Raw genomic sequence first — 6,983 nt, forward strand, 5'->3', positions numbered from 1 at the left:
CCTTACAAGAGAGAAAGATGAGCTTTTATGGGAAAGACATAAAAGCCTTGCATGAGAGGAAGACAATCTTTTATGGGAAAAGCTGTGCGAGGAAGAAAGGAAAGAGTTTTTAAGAAAAGCCTAGGAAAGTGGATAAAAAGATCCACAAAAGAGGGACATTGCTAAAGGAAACCATATCATGAAATAGGGTATTACATACCCATTGAAGAGATAAACAAGAGGAGTTGAACCATGGCAAAAACTCTCAGATCGGGGGTGAATTGGAGGAAGTCAGTTCTAGGTTGGGTGGCGGTGCTCGCTTTTCCAAGTGACAATATTTAATCTAATCGGGTTGATTCAGTTGCATGGGATGTTCTGTAAGTTGGCTCCTTAATATTTATGTTGTCAAATCTTTAATCATATGAGTATGATTGCATGCGTTATCTTTGTTTATAAGATTATTGAATACTTATGCATGTGACAATTATTGAATATAAATTTAATCAAAGTTAAATTTAGTGATGGGAGCATAGTAGGTGGTTGTTAATATTGGGTCACGAAAGTATGTGACAGCATAGTACTTGAGCAGGTTCACCCAATGTCGGGATGAGCTTGGGAGCGTTGGTATTATAGTTGTTGAAGATGATCTGATAAGCTTAGCACTCCTAGGCCTTCCCAAGAGCTGGCACAACTACCAAGATTCGGTAAATGGGAGGGAGAATCTAGCAAAATTCGGAGCATTTGTGGTCCAAATTGGTGTAAGAAGAGATAATGTGGGACAACCGAGATGGGACCTCATCCAAAGAAGTGGAAGATGAGTTTGCATTAGTCAACAAGTGAAAAAAAGCCAAGGGAAAGAAGTCCCAAGGTGAGGAGGGAAAGAAGAAAGACTTGTCCAACATCAAGTTCTTTCACTGTCATGAATTCAGGCACTGTGCCATGAAATGTCCACAGAAGAAGGCAAGCAAGAAGGAGCCTGTAGTTGTAGCATAAGGTGAAGCTCTAGCTTCACAATTCAACCTTGATTTTACTCTCATTGCATGCATGGAAAGCACATTAATGGGACGCATGTGGTATCTTGACATCGGTGCCTCATTCCATATGACAGGGAATAAAGATCTCTTCAATGAATTGGAGGAGAAAGACCTGAAGCATAACATTGAGTTTGGAGATGATAGAAGGTATAACGTGACCAACATTGGTACCATTAATGTTCAGAGGGAGTCTTGCTCCCCTCTCAGATTCAAGGATGTGATGTATGTAAAGAGTCTAAAGAAGAATCTTGTTACTTCGCGATATTGGAAGAAGAGGGTCCATTGAGGTTTTTTTTGTCTAATGTATCATTATCCTGATACGGGGGCCCACAAGTATTCAGTAGCAGGAGGATCAATCTCAATTAGATATTGAGGAGTGTAGTTCAGCGTTGACAACAAAGAATGAGGCTCAGTAGCAGAGTCAACAACAACACAGTTTTTCCGAGTAGATAGTTGTAAAATGATTCAATGATTATTTTTTATTTATTTTTGAATGATTTTCAGTTGCAAGTGTTGCAGTAGGACAAAAATAGTGAGAAGTGTTGCATGCATTAAATTCCAAATGTGTTGGATGATGATAGATGTGAATCCATTTCTTGTTGAGAGGGAGTGTTGAAAATGCAACAAGAAAATCCTAATTTAATTTTCCCTTGAATTAAATTAGGAGAAAAATTGTAATTCCACATCACAAGACAACTTGTATGAGTTAACTAAGTTAATTTGACTTAGTTGGTTCAGTTAATTCGATTTGAGGGTCTAACTTGAGTCATGTAGAGTGTTTCCTACTTTATAGGAGCCCTGGTTGAGTTTATTTTGAGTTGTAATTAATTAATTCAGTTTAACTAAGTTAAAGTCAGTTAAACTAGTTCCAACTGATGGAGGAACTAGTAGGAGTCAAAGAGTGGGGTGTTGCTTCATGTGTTCAATCAATAAATTGATGATTCATTCATAAATAACTCATGCATATCAAATCTAAGAGTTACCCAGTTTGGAATGGAGTTCAAGGGAAATGTACTATCAGTTGCATAATCATCAAAATAGTACAGGTGGTGCATGTATTCAGAGGAAGAGCCTAAAGGAACTATGTAATCCAATGGAGGAAAATTCATATTAAATAGGGGCCTAATTATTCATTGAACAACGCAAGGAAACAAGGGTTTGGGAAAGCAAAAAATTGGTTAATTATTGGCCTAAGATTGTCTATGAAGAAGTGAGATAGAAAAAGATAGTGCAGAGGTTGCTCGGGATTGAGAAAAGCATTGTAATATTCTCATATTTTATGACTAATGCAATATGCAGATAGTAGGGGATTTTAGTTGTGGTTTTCCCCAGGAAATCATTGTGTAATGTGTTGATTGAATTCTTTCTCTTGTATGCTTCGTGATTTCACAATTATTAATTGTTTCCACAGTTGGTAGAGTAGGTTCAAGTCTATTGTTTTAGTAAATTACAATTAGTCTTTCGAATCTACAAGGAATTTTTACAGTAATTTTATTTTAAAAGAAATATAAAATATTTAATTAAAAAAATAAAAACAAAAAGTATTTATAAATTTAAATATAAATAATAAAATACATTTATTTTTTAATAAATAAAAATAATTGATACAAATTCTTTAATCATAAACTATAATTTTATATATTTGAAATCCTCGCACTTATTGTCAAAACTTTTATCACAAATTAATCATGGGAAATCCAAACTCTTTATCATTGTCTACATTTTCCTGCATAACTTGAGATATAACTACAAACTTTCAAGAAAAAAATTATTATAAATTAATTAAGTTCTTCCACTCCAAACTCTTCCAAAAATAAAAATATCATTAACAAAGTTTAAAAATAATATTTATATAATTTGATAACAATTGTATTTGTGAAAGGGGGAGCACATGAATATGAGTTACACTTTTTGGCTAGAGAGGATGAGTTTTGGGTGAAAAAGAACAACTTGATCGAACCATTTTAAACTCTCGATCAAGTCATATTTTAGCCCTCGATCGAATTGTTTGAGGGCTTAAACAATGAAACCCAAGGTTATCTTCGATCTCGATCGAGCCGTGTTTTTGAAATTTCCTGCTAATACAATCTAGGCATGGAATTAAAAGAAGTGTCTCGATCGAACCTTAAAGATTGATTGAGCTACGAGCTCGATAGAGACATAAATTTAGACCTAGCCTTAAAGTTAGATCAAGCCTTAAAGCTAGATGAAGCCTTTGTAACCACGTTAAGGGCTCAATCGAGGATTTTTTAAACCCTCAATCAAGCTACTTGAATTTCAAAATCAAGCTCTCAATCGAGTGTTTTAACCGCTCGATCGAGCTTCTGAGGTCCTAGAAATCACAACTTTAGCACCCCTTCTTCAAATTTCTCTGGAACCCCATTTTGTACTCTAGTGGATTTAGGGTAGAATTTGTCCTTAAGTGGCGGAGTTAATCATGTTGGATTCGTGAAAGAATCCTTTATCCAATGAAATATGAGTTTGACACTTTTGAATTCATATGATATTTTTCATCTAATTTATTTTAAACATAATGTTTTTGCACAATTTCAAAGCGGTAGAATAAAAAATAAAATGAAAAAATTTCAAAAATACCACTATCTTTGTTTACAAGTCCTCTTCAACATGATACTCTTGGTTTTGCCCTTTATTCAAAGAGTTGAAAAAAATATTACATGAACACAAGTGTCTCCAAAATTCAATTGAAATATTACTTCGCCAACATCGAAAAATAATTAAAAAATATAATTTTGCATAAAAAATATTTTTTTAATATGAAAAACTTAGTTCTCTCCGTGTAGATCATGTTCATATATATATTTTTAAAAAATTACACATTTTAGACTAAGTTATGCTACATGAACACATACATAACTTTTAAGATGTGTGAAAATTTGCAAGGACAAGTATTGCATTTAATGGAAAATTGTGAGATTATACCACACTATTTTTTTTGCAAAAAATATCATTATGATAACAACATAATTCTCCACATATTGTATTTTTACTCCTAATCAAAATTCGCAATAAGGGGTTCAATTCCATAAAAGAGGAAAAACTTGAAATTTTGTATAACCCATCTTGGTATATTTACTAGAAAGTAGAAAAAATATACATACTATAAATATTTAATATTAATTTTTTTCATATTTATTAATTTAAGTTCCATATCACAATACATAATATATAAATAAAGCCAAATTTTCTATAATAATCAATTAACGTTTATGTAATAAAAAAATCCATAATAATAAAAATATTTAAAATAATATTAAAATTTAACTATCCATATACGGAGGTATTAAGAATATCTTTAAGATTAACCTACCATAATGGAACAGGTTAAGATATTAAAAAAACATTTAAAATGACATCCAAAAAAGTTGCTTCTTACATTAATGAAAAGTGCTTAATAAAAGAAAGCCCTGACTCCTAATTATTTGCCTTACCTAAATGAATTTAATGAATTAACAATTCTCATGAAAAGTGATTAATAGAAAAAGTGGTCTCTGTTTTTAACTAGGAAAAAACTCTCATATTTCTTAATCACAAAATATGTCAAGTTTAAAAATAATAATTAAACAATTCCACTACGTATTCACTTGCTGTGTGAAATGCCAAACACCCGGGCATTGGAGTTAGTCATTCTTCCCTAATGACCTCCTGAATGTCTTTGTCAGTGACAAAAAGCCAAACCTTTGAGTCAATGATTTAGAAATTTAGAAAAGTTCAGGTTCCCTGCAACTACGAGGTTGCGTAAGAGACCCGTTACAGATTTGTATTTAATTTAGGTGTCCGCATCCAACAACCATGGAAGATGTGACACTCCAAAGGTTCTAGTTCTTAGACCAAAGAATGCCATACCTGTAAACAAATTCTACGTCGGCGATCTTTCTTAAGGGGAAAAACAAATTGATGTCTTCCATCTATTCTACCACGCGATGGAAAAGTCCATCGGTTCACGTTATAGGGCAGAAAATGTGGTCTTGAAACAAGAAATTCCGTGTCCACCACAAAAGTGCTAGAGGGTCGTATCGACCCAAGACAAAATAACAGTAGAAGTACAACAAAAATGCTAGAAGGTCGTGGCAACCCAAGAAAAACTAACACTGAAAATACAACAGTGGCAACCCAAGAAAAACTAACAGTGAAAATACAACAGTGGCCCCCAAAATAAGCGTGTTCATCAAGGGCATCCTCATTATAAAAATGGGGCTACCCTTTCATCACCATACACATTTCTTGTCTTCTCTTTGGCGTTGAGGCATTTTATTTTGGAGATAGCGAAAATGGGTTATTCGGCAGCAACTATTACATTGACCATCGTACTGCTGTTGGCTTACCTTAACATAGCGGAGGTAGAGGCAATACCGAAATTAGGGCTGTTGAAGGTAAGCCACCTGCATTTCTATTTCCACGACTTACTGGTGGGTACAAATGTGACGGCCGTGGATGTGGCGTCTGCTCCCGCAACCAATTCTTCGTTTACTCAGTTCGGCATGGTTAGGGTTATGGACGACTGGCTTACCGAAGGGCCTGAAGCGACCTCCAAAATGGTTGGCAGAGCGCAGGGTATCTACGTTTCTTCGGCCCAAGAGAAAGTACAACTCCTAATGGTAACGACGTTTGTGTTTGAGAGCGGGAAGTACAACGGCAGCACCCTTGCAATGGTGGGGAAGAACGCAGTTTTGGATGAAGTGAGAGAAATGCCCATCGTGGGAGGCAGCGGATTGTTTCGGTTGGCTCGCGGCTACGCACTCGCCCGCACTCATACTTTCGATCTAAAGTCCGGCAATGCAGTCGTTCAATACAACGTCAGCGTCCTCCATTACACGTCCCCGCCTAGGATATAAATTATTATACCTAGTGGGCATTGGCTATCATAAATTAAGAACGGCCGTAGAGGTTTGAGGGTTTATTTTTATTATTTTTCATACTAGAATAAAACATTGAAAACCCTTGAAGAGTGTTCATGGAATGTAAAGATTGACCTGATTGTTTTAGGCTGTTCGTTCAAAATCCGAGATATCCTTGATCTCGGGTAAAGATTGACTTGATTGTTTTAGGGCTGTCCTTTCAAAATCCGAGATATCCTTGATCTCGGGGCCACGCCTGACCTCTTCTTGGTGCCGTTTGGGTTCAGAGCACTTTCATTCCCATCTAAGAGAAATCTCCTGATATTGGATGGCATTTCATATTATTAGTCATAAAATAAATTATATAAACTTTATTTTGATATCATATGTTTTCGGTGTAGATTAAAGTGCCCTCTTAAAGTATTTATTGCGATATCGCTGGTTCAGAATATAACAAACTCTAATAGATGCTATACTCGGACGTTATAATTGATTTAAAAGCTGTTTATTTAATTTACATTAAAATAATAATTTTTACTATTCTTTATTTTTAATATTTTTAATTATTATCATACATAATAGAATAGACTATTGATATTTTTAATTATTATCATACATAATAGAATAGACTATTGAGATATTTAATTTTTTAGATTTATATATATAATATATTAATACATTTATATTTTAAATTCACAATCTGATAAAAATAGGATTAATCAATAAGAATAAATTAAAGATTATTTTTCAACTTTTTAATCTGGAAGGTAATATCTGAGAGGAAAAGAAGACAATTTATTTTTAAGGACATAAGTTTTATGTGTAGGTTTACTTATCATATTTGTGTTGTTTTGATCTAAATGGGAAATGAAAAAATTATAATTTTATATAAAAACATTATTGTTATGGTTTAGTATGAGCAAAATAAATTATGTAAAATCATTTTTATTATTTGATATTTTAATTTTTTTTATTGAAGATTTAATACTTTTATATTTATTTAAATTAATTTTAGGAGAGTGAAAACTTTTGAAAATCTTTTAATTAAAATTATGTAAAATCATTTTTATTATTTGATATTTTAATGTTTTTATTGAAGATTTAGTACTTATTT

The 6,983-nt window shown here is 33.3% G+C and overlaps 1 pseudogene; it reads left to right on the forward strand.

The window, feature by feature from the left end:
• The first annotated feature begins 5,265 nt into the window (after positions 1-5,265).
• Positions 5,266-6,251, forward strand: LOC149187222 (dirigent protein 22 pseudogene; annotated as a pseudogene).
• The last annotated feature ends 732 nt before the right edge of the window (positions 6,252-6,983 follow it).

The sequence above is a fragment of the Pinus tabuliformis genome, chromosome 3_1 (genome assembly GCF_031772625.1).
Source record: "Pinus tabuliformis cultivar Carrire ecotype Pingquan chromosome 3_1, CPIR1, whole genome shotgun sequence".
In the NCBI taxonomy this organism is placed as follows: domain Eukaryota; kingdom Viridiplantae; phylum Streptophyta; class Pinopsida; order Pinales; family Pinaceae; genus Pinus; species Pinus tabuliformis.